Source organism: Echinops telfairi, unplaced genomic scaffold (genome assembly GCF_000313985.2).
Source record: "Echinops telfairi isolate 266 unplaced genomic scaffold, ASM31398v2 ScPeMD7_60;HRSCAF=208, whole genome shotgun sequence".
NCBI lineage: Eukaryota > Metazoa > Chordata > Mammalia > Afrosoricida > Tenrecidae > Echinops > Echinops telfairi.
In genome coordinates, this window is record NW_022103958.1 from 28,211,621 (window position 1) to 28,225,783 (window position 14,163).

The following is a 14,163-nucleotide window of genomic DNA, read 5'->3' on the forward strand; positions in this document are numbered from 1 at the left end:
GAAGGCAGCAGAGTGGAAAAAACTTCAAAAATGAGTTAGCGTTCCAACATTTCACTTGTAAATGTGTTTACATGATAACATTTAGATAATGCCTCTGGGGCAAATGTTGTAAGTTAACATTTTCTCAGTTGTCAGTAAAAAGCAATTGTTGACATGTCACACAGGTAAAAAACAAATAAGAAAATCAATAAAGTTTTCAGTAGGTCAAGTTCCTTTTGTTCTCTCCCCCTTGTTATATCACAAATGAAATAGAATTCTGATGTTGGTCATTCCAGTGAGGAACTTTGAGCCTAAAACAGGGCCAACGCAACCATCGTGTGTTGACAACGACCTTGAGTTTTGGTGCTTCCAAGAGCAATGTCAATGAGTGTTTCAGCAAAATTATAATTTGCCTTGTGATACTAACCTCATGATGGTTACAAAATTATCTTGGTAAAGGAGCAACAGTTAGAGTTTTATAGACAGCTGGCCAATCATTATCTACATAGATTTCCACAGTTAGATTGGCTGGTTTTCAATAAAATTTATTTTAAAACTCAATTAGTAGGCCATAATTGGCTGTCAAACCATAGTTTAATAATCCCTATGTAAAGAGAACTCTGTTGTCTTTAAATCAAATTATATATTACATTGGACATATCTGCTACAAAGAAACTATTTTAAATTGTTAAAGAGCTAAATATCACTTTAAGGATGACTTTGCATCTGGCCCCACCATGGTATTTTCAATAGCTGTGTATGCATGTGAGAGATGGACAATAAATGACACTGGAAAACAATTGATGAATTTGAACTATGGTGTTGACAAAGAATATCAAATTCACCATGAGACAACAGAAGAACCAACAGATGTTCAATGACAACTGATTTTTCCTTGGAATTCCAGATGGGAGACTTTGTGTCTCATACTTTGGAAATGTTATCTGGAAGGAACAGTTTCTAGAGGAAAGAACCAACATGGTGGGTAAAATAGAGGGTCAGAGGAAAAGAAGACTTTCAATGAACTGGACTGATACAGTGACTGAAGCAATAAGCTCAAACAGCAATGGTTGTGAAGGTGGTCCAGGACTGGGTGGTCTTTCATTCTGCTGTCTGTCGGGTTGTTGCTAAGAGTTGAAAATGACTACTGACACCTCACAAAAACAACTCTCAATTATGTCACTGTCATTCCCTTAACTTACTATTTCATTTTTCTGTGTCTATATCAATACTTCCCATATTATGTATTTATTGGCTTATTATCTGGATCTTCCAAAGCTGTGTAAACTAAAAAAAGAAAGAGTGTCTTAATTCCATTCATTCTTTTATTCTCAGTATCTTGCATGGTGTCTGACAGTTCATAGATTATTGTCACTTATTGCATTTTTGTACTAAGAAAATCATTTTTCTTTTTAACAATATTCTTTGACCTTAATGATAAGCTTGAGCACAACTTAAAGTATGAACAGCAATTACTGGTAGTAATCCTAAGCATAGACCTAAAAAAGACTTATGTGGTGTTTTGGGTTTTTTAAAAAATCATTTTAGTGTGGGCTCTTACAACATTGTTACAATCCATACATCAATTATATCAGACACATCCGTACATATATTCCATCATTCTTTTCTAGACATTTTCTTTCCATTGAGCCCTTGGGATCAGCTCCTCTTTTTTGACCCCCTCTCCCCCAACCCCCACACCCGCCCTCGTGGTCCAAGAAACTAATCAAATCCACTCTCCTTGAGTTGATGCTGACTCAAAATAACCCTTCATAGGCTTTCCAAGGCTGTAAACTTTTATAAGCATAGAAGTCATACTTTCCCAAGTTTTTGTGTTTACCAAGAAGGGAAATATTCTTTCCTGCTAGGCCACAAAAAAGGAGAGTCACATGGAATACTTTAAAATTAATGAGGGGCATTATTAAAAACTATGCTTTCAAGGAACATTGAGGAAAAAATGTTTTTAATGGAATATTCCCTGTATGACTGGAAAACCAGGTATAACAATAATAGACTTCGTTAAAATCCTAACTCAATTACAGATTGCTAGAATGACTGGTCCTTACATTAGACATATAACAAAGGTCTCGATGTTATCTATCACTGAAGTTCTCCATTGTGCTCACGGGGTGTTTCACTTTTCCTCATGACCATGACCTCTTCCTCATTACCATTTTGGTGTTCTCCGCAGCCATATTTTAGCTTTGGGGTTTGGGGGGAAACATGCCATTTCCTGTTTGTAAGACACTGGACAGGGAAGGCTCTGTTATATTCAACTCTGATTAAAGAACTTCCCGTTGTGTTGATGCTTCCAAGGGAGGATGAGGGAATCCAAATTGGAGGATTTAATGCCTGTTCATTATGCACTCTTAAAGGGAACAGGCAGCAAGAATTTTCATGAGTAGTGTTCAATCCTCGATTTGCGGTTCATGCATGTTGAAGGAAGAAGGGGTAGGTAACAGTGCGACTGGGCCTTACACCTGGAAATCCAAAAAGACTTGGCTGCAGGTTTCTTCTGGATGCCTAAGAACAGTGTCTTTACCTGGAGCACATGGAGCTGCTACACAAGTTGCATTCCTGCACAAATCAAAGCATCCTTGTTTTCCGTCTCCTGGAGTACAGGGTACCAAGTGCTTGCCTTCACATGCAACCTCATGAATACTAAAGGTTATTTTTGTCATGGAGTTGTTATCTGAATACTTTTCTTGTATCACCTTTTGCCTTACTACTTTCATGGGACATGCTCAGAGGTTTCCTCAGATATTTTTCTGTCGGTGGAAACATCTTAAGCAGAGGCTTTGTTTTACTGTATAAGATACATCATAAATCAACTCATTTCCCCAAATGCTCCCGAGGCAAGACAAGCCTTAGATAATGATTTTATTTTCCATTGTCACTTTCAAGAAAGGATAAAAGATGTAATTTCCATTTGTTTGTGTCTTTATTAATTTTCTCCAGTTTATATGATTTTTTTGTCACAAGACTGATATAATACTTTTGTTGTGGTATATATTTTAAAATTTTATTCTTCATTTTTTATATTTGTAGGTTTTCATATGCCTAACATATTCTACACTATCCCTTTTAATTTTTTTTCACTTCTTTCTTATTTTAGTCTCCATTTAAAATGAGGTACCATTTGGAAAGAGGAAAAGGAATTGCCATTTGGAAAGGTGTTATGTGTCCATTACCTGACATTAATCTACGAAATAGCAGAAGAATTTTTCAAATGGGGAGACGCAATGGGACAGTTATATAATCTGTCAACTTACAAAGGGGGAGAGGGGTCTAGGGGTCTAGCCTATCAATCAGGTCACAGCTTGAGGACCTCATTTGGAGACAAGATGCAGATAAATAGCTCACTAGAGGCCAGACACACCCTCTCCCTTTGTTTTGTCATCCTGCTGACAAGCCACATGGAGCTACATTGATGGAACCAGAGCCCTGGAGCTAGAGGGCCACGTGAAGAACACCAGCGCTGAGATGTTTACACCACCAATGAATCCACAAGACTTTCCACCCACTGGCCTGTGATCTTCCTGCATTTGGCATCACTGCATACATTGCATGAGTATGAAGAGGAATTTATAGACTTGTATTGGACATACGGGCTAATAGCAGAGTTATAAACTTGATCTGGACTGGGCTGGGATGTTTCCTTAATATACAATTACTCTTTAATATAAAGCTCTTTCTTAAACACATATGAGTGTCTATGGCTTTGTTTCTCTAGTCTACCAAGACTAACACATTCAGGAAAGGATTGAAGCAGCCTGTCTAATGTAGACAGTGGTGGAGAAGCCTGGCTGCATAATAGCGATGCCAAGACTTAGAGGATCCCAAAGTGAAACGGGTAATTAGAAGCAGAGAACTCTTTTTCTCTTTGGATAACAAAGCAATGGGCTCAAACAACAAGTCGTGAGGATGGGGCATGACAGGCCATGTGCTCCTGCTGTTTGCTTAGGGTTGTGAATTGAAACTGACTTAATGTCACTTAACAAAAACATTGTAGTTTCAAGATGATGTTTTCAGGTGGTGATGGTTCCGAGAAGAAAAGAAGCCCTTGCTTTCTTCCAATAGTGTTGCATGTTAATAGGGTGTTGCATATTCATTGCATGCTAATGGAGGAATACTAACAATGATAAGGCTGACCCCAGCTGGACTAGAGGAGACTAAGGAAATGGCATCAGATTTTGTGGTTTTCCAGCAGGAAGCATTCTTGAGCTCCCTTCGTTTACTTTGAGTGACCTTTTGGAAATAAGCAAAATTTCAAGGCATTTCAGATGAAAAGGCATTTGCATTCGGTTTATAATCGAGCTTATCTTTCATTTTACGTCAATTCATGATCTTTCTGACCTCTGACCTCATGCCTGTTTTCCCACTCCTTTTTATCTCTTTTCAGATTTTATAATCAGCTGTGGATCTGCAATTTTTCACATTCCGTAGCTGTCTGGTTTATTGTAGCCTCGTAAGATCCATTGTGAGCAGATGCCCTCAGTGTGTCTGCTCTGCTGCAGGAGTGTTAATAAGGCACAGATAGAAAAGGAGCCACTCTGTTTTTTCCCATATATTGAACCTACAAAACTAATCATTGTTTCTGAGCTTGCCTACTATTTAGCTCACTTTCCCTAGCATGGCATTATGGCTTGTGAAAACCAGGCATGCTCAACAATTCAGGCACATTTCCTCCCTTTCATTGTCTGGGACCTTAAATTATGAAGGTTAAATTCACACTTTGTGTGAGTGTATACTTGGAACTGAATGGCTACTTAAGAATGACTTAGCTATTAGGAAATGGGAGAAAATATATTTTGATTTCCATGGCCTGGTCATTTTGAAATACATTACATTGAAAGGTCAAACTTGTAAATGTTTCAAAACAGACTATTGTGTGCCTCAGTATCTGAAAACATTGACCTTTACAATATGTTTATTTATCCAAGGCAGCATAGATTCCCAATGCATTAGACTGTTATCACATCCTCCTATTAGATTTCTGAGCTCAACCACTGGTGACTGCCAAGTGTGTATGTCTTTTTGTGGAAAGATAAAGGTAAGAGGTTATTACTGTAGTGCATGTGTAAAAAGGTACATCCATAATTCATCAAAACATCCATTTGGAAAAGGAACAAAACATACCATTCACACTTTCAAATCCCAGGATGTCACATTTATTCTTTTTGGAAATATCTTTCAATGTTTATCATTTAAACACGCCACTTCTTTTTAGTGAGGCATGGAAGTGGACGTCTTTGAAGACTATAATTTTTCTTGGTCCAAAGTAGTAATTTTTAAGCAAGTATGGATATTTCTAAGGATTAAAGGATGCTACTTTGGGAAAAGCAACATATGCATAAATGAAATACAGAAATATTTTGTCTACTATTTATTAAGGAGATTAGGGAAATGATTTGTAGAAGTATTTTATAGACAGATGTTTGGGACAAACAGAGACAAATTGGACATTTTTGAAACAACATATTGAGGTAAGAGAATATTTATATAGTGAATAAAAAGAAAAACTCAAACATAAGGGACATTACAATAGTATTCAAAGAAAATTTCTTTAAAAAATTTTTTAAAACCTGCTATAAGATCCTCTAGGCAGCCAGGTGTCTTATCTGGCAAGAAAAAAAAAAGTAATTTTCTCAATTCTATGAGTAATTAGAGTAGTTACAGAAAAATCCCAACAAAACAAGTTTGATCGTGGTGTATCAAAGGGAGCATTTTTGGGGGTCACATTCAAAATTTCCATATGACCTTAGATAATTAATTTTTTTTAACATTATATTTGGACACGAGACAGTTGTGCTCTGCCAGTGCAATGACTCTAATTTTCTCCTATAATTTATGCAAAGGTAGGAAATTTAAACTCTAGCATAGTGATAATGTAATTAAGAAGGTACAGAGGAAAGTGAGTCATCAAAGATGAGTTTTTCTTTGTTATGAAGTAAATCTTACCGAGAAAACTTAATATTCCCAGATGTTTTTTTTTAAATGTAGTGTCAGATTAATAGTATAGGGTTGTAGAGATTTACTGATTCAACATTTCTTTGAGGAATGAGACTGTAGGAGTCCTGGTTGTATAGAACTAGTTATTAATTTGATGATCTGTACAATAATATAATAAAATCCAAAACTCTTTGACAAAGCACTATATCTTTTCATCAGAATTTTGAACAAATACGTCTAAAAACCCATGAGAGAAGACAGAAAAATTTGGAATAAAATTTTAAAAATACACTTTTTTCCAATTTCATATTATGGCTCCTGAGTTAGTTAATTGTGTCAGCCTGGCCGATAATCACATGTGGGGCTGGTTGAAAGGCGGAGGGATAAATGGGTGGTGAAGCCTCGCCTTTCTAGTTCTCGGGTCTCTTATTTTGTGATGGTTGCATCGGGTGCAGCTGCCTTAGCAGTTCCCTGCTTCAGCTTGCAAGATTGACTTCCTACAAGACATCCCCAAGGAAAAGCCACATGGATCTATCCAGATGCAGCCCTGGGTGCTGGAGCAGCCATGTGGAGACCCCTGCCAGTGCTGAGATGCTTACACGTTCAGTGACTCAGCTTTCCTCCTGCAGTCGGCATCATTGCCTCTGTTTTGTGAGGTGGAGGACTTTGTGGACTGGTGTTGGGTTAATGGGTTAATGTTGGACTTGTGGGCTTGGGCAGCATTGGGTTGGGATGTTTTCGTGATGCACATTTTCTTTACATAAAACTCTCTTATACATGAGTTGCTGTGGATTTGTTTCTCCCAAGTACCCAGACTAATACAGCTCCTAACACAGGCTATAACAAATGTAGAGTGAATGGGATGTTACATTTTTAGGTTGCACACTTTATGTTACCATAGTACATACTGGGACAATGATATTACTATATTGCTTTATGAAGATTTCTTTCATAGAACCTTAGAAACTCATAGTTAGGGTTCCAATGTTTTACCTGGTCCACCTTTACCTAGTGCATTACTGTATGGTACATATAAATCTATTAGGGACTATTAGTTGAGTGGATAGAATATTGTTCAATTTTGGCTCAATCCTCATTCTTTCCCGTCATGCACTGTATCAAAACTTTAAACATCTTTCACCTACATAATCAATATTATGTGCTAAATTACTTCTATGTAAATGCCAAAGAATATTTTATTCTAGTCTAGCTGGAACCTCACTGTACATCATTTAATGTTTTCAGAAAGGACTAGGGAGACAGTCCTTTATTTTTTATTACCTTCTATTGAGACTTATGTAGTTTATCTCTTTCCTTTATGCACCGATTAACATGATTTATGAGAATTTTAATGACCTGAGTGATTTAGTTTTTGTTTTATGTTGTTATCTATGAAGTAAAAAAAGATTGTCAAATCTGATGTTAATTCTTTCACATTTCCTACTTATGTTATTTACCAATAGTTGCATGTAGTATAGAAAAGCTTTGATTTATGTATGTAAAATTACATTCCTGATTTATTTTAATTTTCCTTTCTGCTATTTCCAATTGTCCAATGTCCTGAAAAATCCATATTAGTTTAGCTGCTTGTAAATGATTGTGTTTTAAGAATATTTCATTTAATATTTATCTTGACTCCTTTCACACAATATCATGGTCTCCAGAACTATCCATCTCACATACTGCTTCATGGTTACATCATTGTTTTTCAGCATAAATAGTGTTCCTGTATGTATCGGTACCAATGTTTCTGTATCCATTCTTCTACTATGGGGCATTTAGGTTGTTTCCATCTTCTCACTACTGTGAACAGTGCTGCAATAACCATGAATATGAATATGGCTATTTGTATTATGACTATTACTTCATCAGGGTGTATATTAAAGAGAGGGATTGCTGAATCATATGGAATTTCTATTCCAAGTTATTTGAAGTAGTGTCAAATCACTTTCCACGGTAATTGCACATATTCACAATCCCTCCAGCAATGTATGATGGTTCCAATCTCTCTGCAGCCTCTTCAGCACTAGTTTACCAGTTTAGTTTAGTTTTAAATTTGGCTCTGATGGTCAGTATAAGGTGATATCTCATCATGTTCTGATTTACTTAGGGATAGCTAGTAATCTTTAGCTTTTCTTCATATGTTTGTTGGACACTTGAATGTCATCTTGGGAAACTATCTCTCCAGGCCCTTCACCCACTTCATAATTGAATGATTTGCCTTTTTTTTACTGAGACCACTGTTATAAGGAAGACAAAAATAAAACTAAACCAAGATAAAGATTTTCATGCCAAAGAAAACAGTCTAGAAATTGCCAAGTGGTTGGAGGAGGGCAGAGGAGGGAAGATAAAGCAATAGACTAGACTGTTGATAGATTTTAACTTGAGTGAAATGAAAGATAGTAGTTCTTGAGAGAGAAGAAAAATCAAGTAGCTGATGAAGGGCAAACTTATTGGAAGGGTTGATTAGTTGTGTTAGGTTGGGTTCCCTAGAGAAGTAAAACCAGTAGTAGTTGTTGGGAATGTATATGGAAAGAGATTTATATCAAGAAATGGCTTATATATTTGTAGAAGTAGGTAAGTCTAGTCTGTTTCAAGTCCATGGGTCAGATGTAAGCTGAAGGTTTCTCCTGACTCACATAGTTGTAGAAGCTGATGCAGAGTAAGCAGGAAGATGAATCAGAGTAAGCAGGAAGATGACTCAGGAATCCACAGGTTGGTGGATGCAGGGGTAAATGAATCCAAAGTTGGCTGAATGAATCCAAGATTGATAGTCTGCTGACAGCTCCTGGAATCAGCAGGGGACACAATGGGAGAGCAACAAACAAGACACAGGATTCAGATCCAGCAGTTTGGTCCTTCTCTGGGTCTCTCTTAAACAAAAGGCCACACCCCTAAGAAGATGTCATCAGGCTGATATCTGATTGATAGATTGGGCTTCCCCTCCTACCTTCACCTAGGTATATCTGGTTGACATAAATCTAACAATTATAGTAGTTTAAACTGTTGAATACAAAGTTGATGATTTAAAATGTAACCCTCCACCTAATTTATAATAAATTTTGTTAAAAACATATTTATTCAGACTCAACCTGTGTGTTTGAAAATCGTACTATGAGTATTCAAGAAGTAATGAATTGAGGGGTTATCTTCAAATATTGTGATTTAATTACTATTTTATTTCCAAAGAGGTAGAGTTCAGTTGATTACATCAGAACCTTTTACCTGCTACTCATCCTGTCTGTGGTTTAATGGGTGAATTCAGCACAACTGTAGGGGGAAAAAATTAAATATTTGGCACTGAAGGTAAGAAAGAAAATAGTATTTATCATGATAATTATAATTGTCATAGTATATAGAACTTGAAATCTCAGTAATGTATTTTAAGCTTTCAAATTTATTATCTAAAATTTAATTTACATGAGGAATTATCAAAGCTTCCTTTTTTCAACTAGCCAAAATGTATGGATACTAATTTTATTTAAAGATAATTAACTCTCATTGTGACTACTCAGGTATCAAAATTCTTGACTTAAATTAGTCAGTGTTGAGAAGAATACCATTGTATTCAACCCTTGTTTCCTTAACATAAAAACCAATCAGTGCTGTCAGGGCTGACTCGCAGTGAGCCCAGTGGCTTTCTGAGACTGTAACTGCTTACAGGAGTTGAAGGGCCACTCTCTCCAACAGAGCTGCTGGTGCTCCTGAACTGCTGACCATTAATGTCACAGTCCAGCTCGTAGCCACTACGCTGCCAGCATGCAGATTTTTAAAATTATACCATTGTCTCGTTGTCTTCTTCACTGGCAACGTTAGCGTTTCCGTGCATATACTGTTCGCCTTATCCTGATCTGATTCCCGCTCTCTCTTCCTCAGTTACCTATTGTTGCTGCTCTTTGCCCTCAGCTTGATTCCAATTCATGGCACCCCACGGACACAGCATAGAACGACTCCATGGGGGATGGCATTATGACATTTCAGAAGAGATGTCTGAGGGTGGGTGAGTTCACACTGTTCATATTTTTGTAGGAAGCTGAGTGCTTAACTGTTGACACCAACAGGAACTCTTCACTGTCTAATAAAAGCACATTTAATATCCTCTCCAGAAACCAGAATCCCTGTATGTTCATGTTGCCAGGAGACGTTCCTGGTTGTACAAAACCAGGATAATTCCTCTTTATATGAGCACATTGTCATATTTACTGGAAATTCCAAGTAACGAGAATCTTATTTTATCTTTTAGGGTGTGTGAAGGTGTGCACTGTGTTATATTATATTTTACTTTTTCATAAAGTCTAACTATATGCCAGGTAATCAGAGCTTAGACCAGGGGTCCTCAATACGTCAATCACGATCTACTAGCCGTTGGCAAAAGTAGTGTGGGTAAATCGCATGGCATTAAAAAAATAGATGTAAGCCTATCATCAATCCCATCACTTAATTGATATGCAGCACAGCCAATTAGATGCAACCAGTGTCAAACGCATGCGCAAACAACTGCGCTAAGTGCAGCAAAACTGACCAGCTAAGTTATCGCCAATTTTTAGACCTTGATTTTTCTCTTAAATGTAAGAAAGGGTCCTAAGAAGACAAAAACGTATCACTTTTATACGGAATGGGAGATTTTGACACTACAAGCCGACATTCAGCTGAAGCCCAGAGCGCAGGAACAGTTCTGGAACTTTCTAGCCGAGGGAAAGTACCCAAACATGAGAAAATGTGCTACCTCCTTGACTGCATTATTCGGCTCGACTTATTTATGTGAGTCAGCCTTTTCCCACATAAAGATCATTAAGTCCAAGTACCGTTCCACCCTGACTGATGACCATTTAGAAGAGTGCTTGAAGCTAGCTGTCAGTAGCTACTGTGCGGACTATGCATCCCTGGCTCATTCCATTCCGTGCAAGTCATCAGAGTCTACTCAGGTAATGACAAAAAATGTACATAGTTAATTGTGTGGTGTTGTGCAATACGGACTCAGACGGTTATGTAAGGTACGTAAACATACATTGTACATATAAAGAATTCTCAATAAATGTAATAAATAAATGAATAAAAATAAAGATATGTTTGCCTTTTTGTAGTTGGTAGATCATTTTGACTTGATCATTTTATAAATAGCTCGCATGCTGAGAAAGTGTGAGCCCCCCTGGCCTAGCCATTTGAAAAGTACATGTGTCCCTCATATTCTCCATGATATAAGATTGAAATTGAGTTATGTCATAAAGCCAATTTGTGCCTTTTATAGTTTGTTTCCTCACATCTAGCAATTCTTCCTAACTGGTGTTTCACCTAGTGGTCTGACACAGCAGTTCCCATCTTCCCACGCGTTTCTCTCAGCAGCTGCTGTCTAACGTGCGTGGCAGACACTCTGCTGCTATTATGAAACCCACTTTCCTTGCCGTCTTGGTCATGTTTCATGTGGTTTCTGCCATAAAATCTTTCCTTTTCCCCCCGTGATAATATAAATCTTTAAATTGACCAGTAATACTTCAGCACATGAAGTGTAGTCAAACTACCTGCATGCCATATATAGCCCTTTTCTGCAATTATAGGTAGTGGCCTTGTTCCTGAGTGCAGTACATTGTATGACCCTGCACCAAGACGCGCTGTACTTTTCTCTCTAGACCTCTGTGTACTGAATTCCATGTTTTCTCTCAGGAGTTTCACTTCCTTAGGCCATCATTGATAGGCTATTCAAGACATCCATATATCCATTTTGGACCAAACTTTCGACAAGGTTTCTGTATTTCATGGGTGACATAATGCATTTACATGGGTTTAAAACATGTAGCAAGTTAGCACTGATGAGACTAAACGTCTAAGTAGTTAATGGTTAAAGAAGCTAGTTGATAAGGAAAAAGGTGGGTGGGACATGTTGCTTGACGTTTCTTTAGGAGAAATACGTGGCAGTTTGCTTCTATAAATATGTACAGCCTTAGAGTGTTCTACGGGTTTTCCCTACAGGGTCACTCTGCAGGAACCAGGATCAAACTTGCTATGAGTGGGTGAGGGCTTGAGGTTTTCCTCCAGTGCATTGAGTGAAAGCATTCAGCATTTTCTATGTACCTAAGAGTAAACAGCAGATGGTGCAAATCCATTTGCATGAAAATGAGAGAACATGTTTGTAAAAGTACTAATGAGTCTCCTAGAAAGGCAATAGCCCTGCATGTAAAGAGCTCTGTAGCTCAATACTTGACCTTTGTGAGTGCTACCATATCCCTCTAGTTAATTTGGTCCACACCCTCCTCTTTATTTTCTATGGTTCTCTACACCCTGTGGTTATCTGGCTTAAATAAATACCAGTGTCCACTGGAGGGAAGGCTTTCATGCTCTGAATAGCAAACAGATGCACTCATTAAGAGAGTTTTTCTTTGGGTCTGTATATAGTTAAAGGTTTAAAGAAATAAGGAAAAAAGGACTTTTCTTAAATTCCCTGGACTAAGCACTTATATATAGGGAAAAATTGGTATTAAATCTATAATATGTGTGATGTCCACACTGCCATATGAAAAGAGGAGGTAAGCAGTAAAGGGGGAGGGGGCATTTAGTAGTCACTAATTTTAAATTGGTTACTGCAGACATTTTGATTGTGCATACCAAAGGTAGTGACATCAGACAAACATATCGATGCAGACTCTTTAGTTTCTTAACATGAACAAAAGATACAATTTCAGAGAAATGATATTTCAACTTTTATGTCCCACCCAAACACTAAATGTAGTGTCACACATTTAAAATTCCATAAAAGTAAATATTTTCCTTCTATCTATAAATTAAATGTCAATGCAGTAGTAAACATCTTTACTATTGAAACTAATCTTGTATTGTTGCAATTGACTCCCAATGAATAGAACATCAAGGCCCTGATTTCTCTCAAGTAGAAGGTTATATGGGGAGCAGTTGTAAGTGACTGCCACGTGTCTCCACATTTATGAGAGATAAACGCTTCAGGATTTAATACTGTAGAAGCCAAAGACCCAAACTCTTGGTCATTTTCTCAACACAATAAAGAAGGACAATGTGGCCTTGAGAGATAATACAATGAACCTTCGACATGTTCTAAAGATAATTTACCATCAATGATAAAAAGAAAATGAGCAAATATCAAATGTATAAGTAGATTATCGGCATAGATAAAAGGCATTACTCTGCTCTCTGTGGATATGCTGAGCACCAAGGTGTTGGGGGCAAAGCATTTCACATGGCTTCCACTCAGAATTCAAAGTAATATGATGTTTCAATTAAAAATCAATAGGTAAAAAATGCCATACAAGTATCATCAAACTGAAATGAAATGTCAGATTTTATAAACTTTACTGAATATGGTTTAAATAATGTGATAATATTATATTTATATGAATCACTTAATTATGACTTTAATAACTTTTGTTTATCTTTTGCTGATATGGCCCAACTCAAAATGAGACAAAACAGCTGAAAACATCCACTGATCATTGCAATATGGCATGTAAAAAGTTTAACTTTTAGATGATTGAAAGTTATAAAAATGGGATGCATTAATATCAGTATCCTAGCCAAACTGAGCTGAACTGGATCTGCATTGGAACTTTTAAATTGCATTATTACATGAACTACTATGTCAGAAATAAGCAATTGAGGAAGGATACCAACACAGTAATTATCAAAGAGAGCATTTCAAGTTCTTTCCTGAAGTACAAAACTGTCAATGATTTGATAATATTCATGTCTCAAATGAAGATTATTCTAATTTACTCTTCACAAACTGATGCCAACGATGAAGTTGAAGATTTTTACTAATGTCTGAAGTATTGTGTAAATTAAAAATGCAATCAAAATGCATTCTTAGCAACAAGTTGAGATAGTTAAGGTTTTGCGTCAACTTGTCTGGACCAGAATTTTCAGTGGTTTGGCATTTAAGGTGTAGTAATTCCCCGACATGATGAAGTGTCCTACGTGTTGTAGCCTGCTTCCAATATGAATGGATGTCATTGAAAAGCTTGCTTGTTTCTGCTGGGTCTGGATTCTGCATTATGTAACCTCTGATTCTTTGGACTGAAGCAAGCAGTTTGCTCTATCATCTACTGATCCTGGGAGGAATCAGTAGCCTATAATTTTATCATCTGGCTTTGGATCCATTTACCTCTGCAGCTAGACGGTCTGACAACTCACCTGCCAATCATGGGTTCACCAGCCCCTGCTGGTATGACTCAGGATCAGTCTCCATCCTGACCCTTGATGAAAGGATTA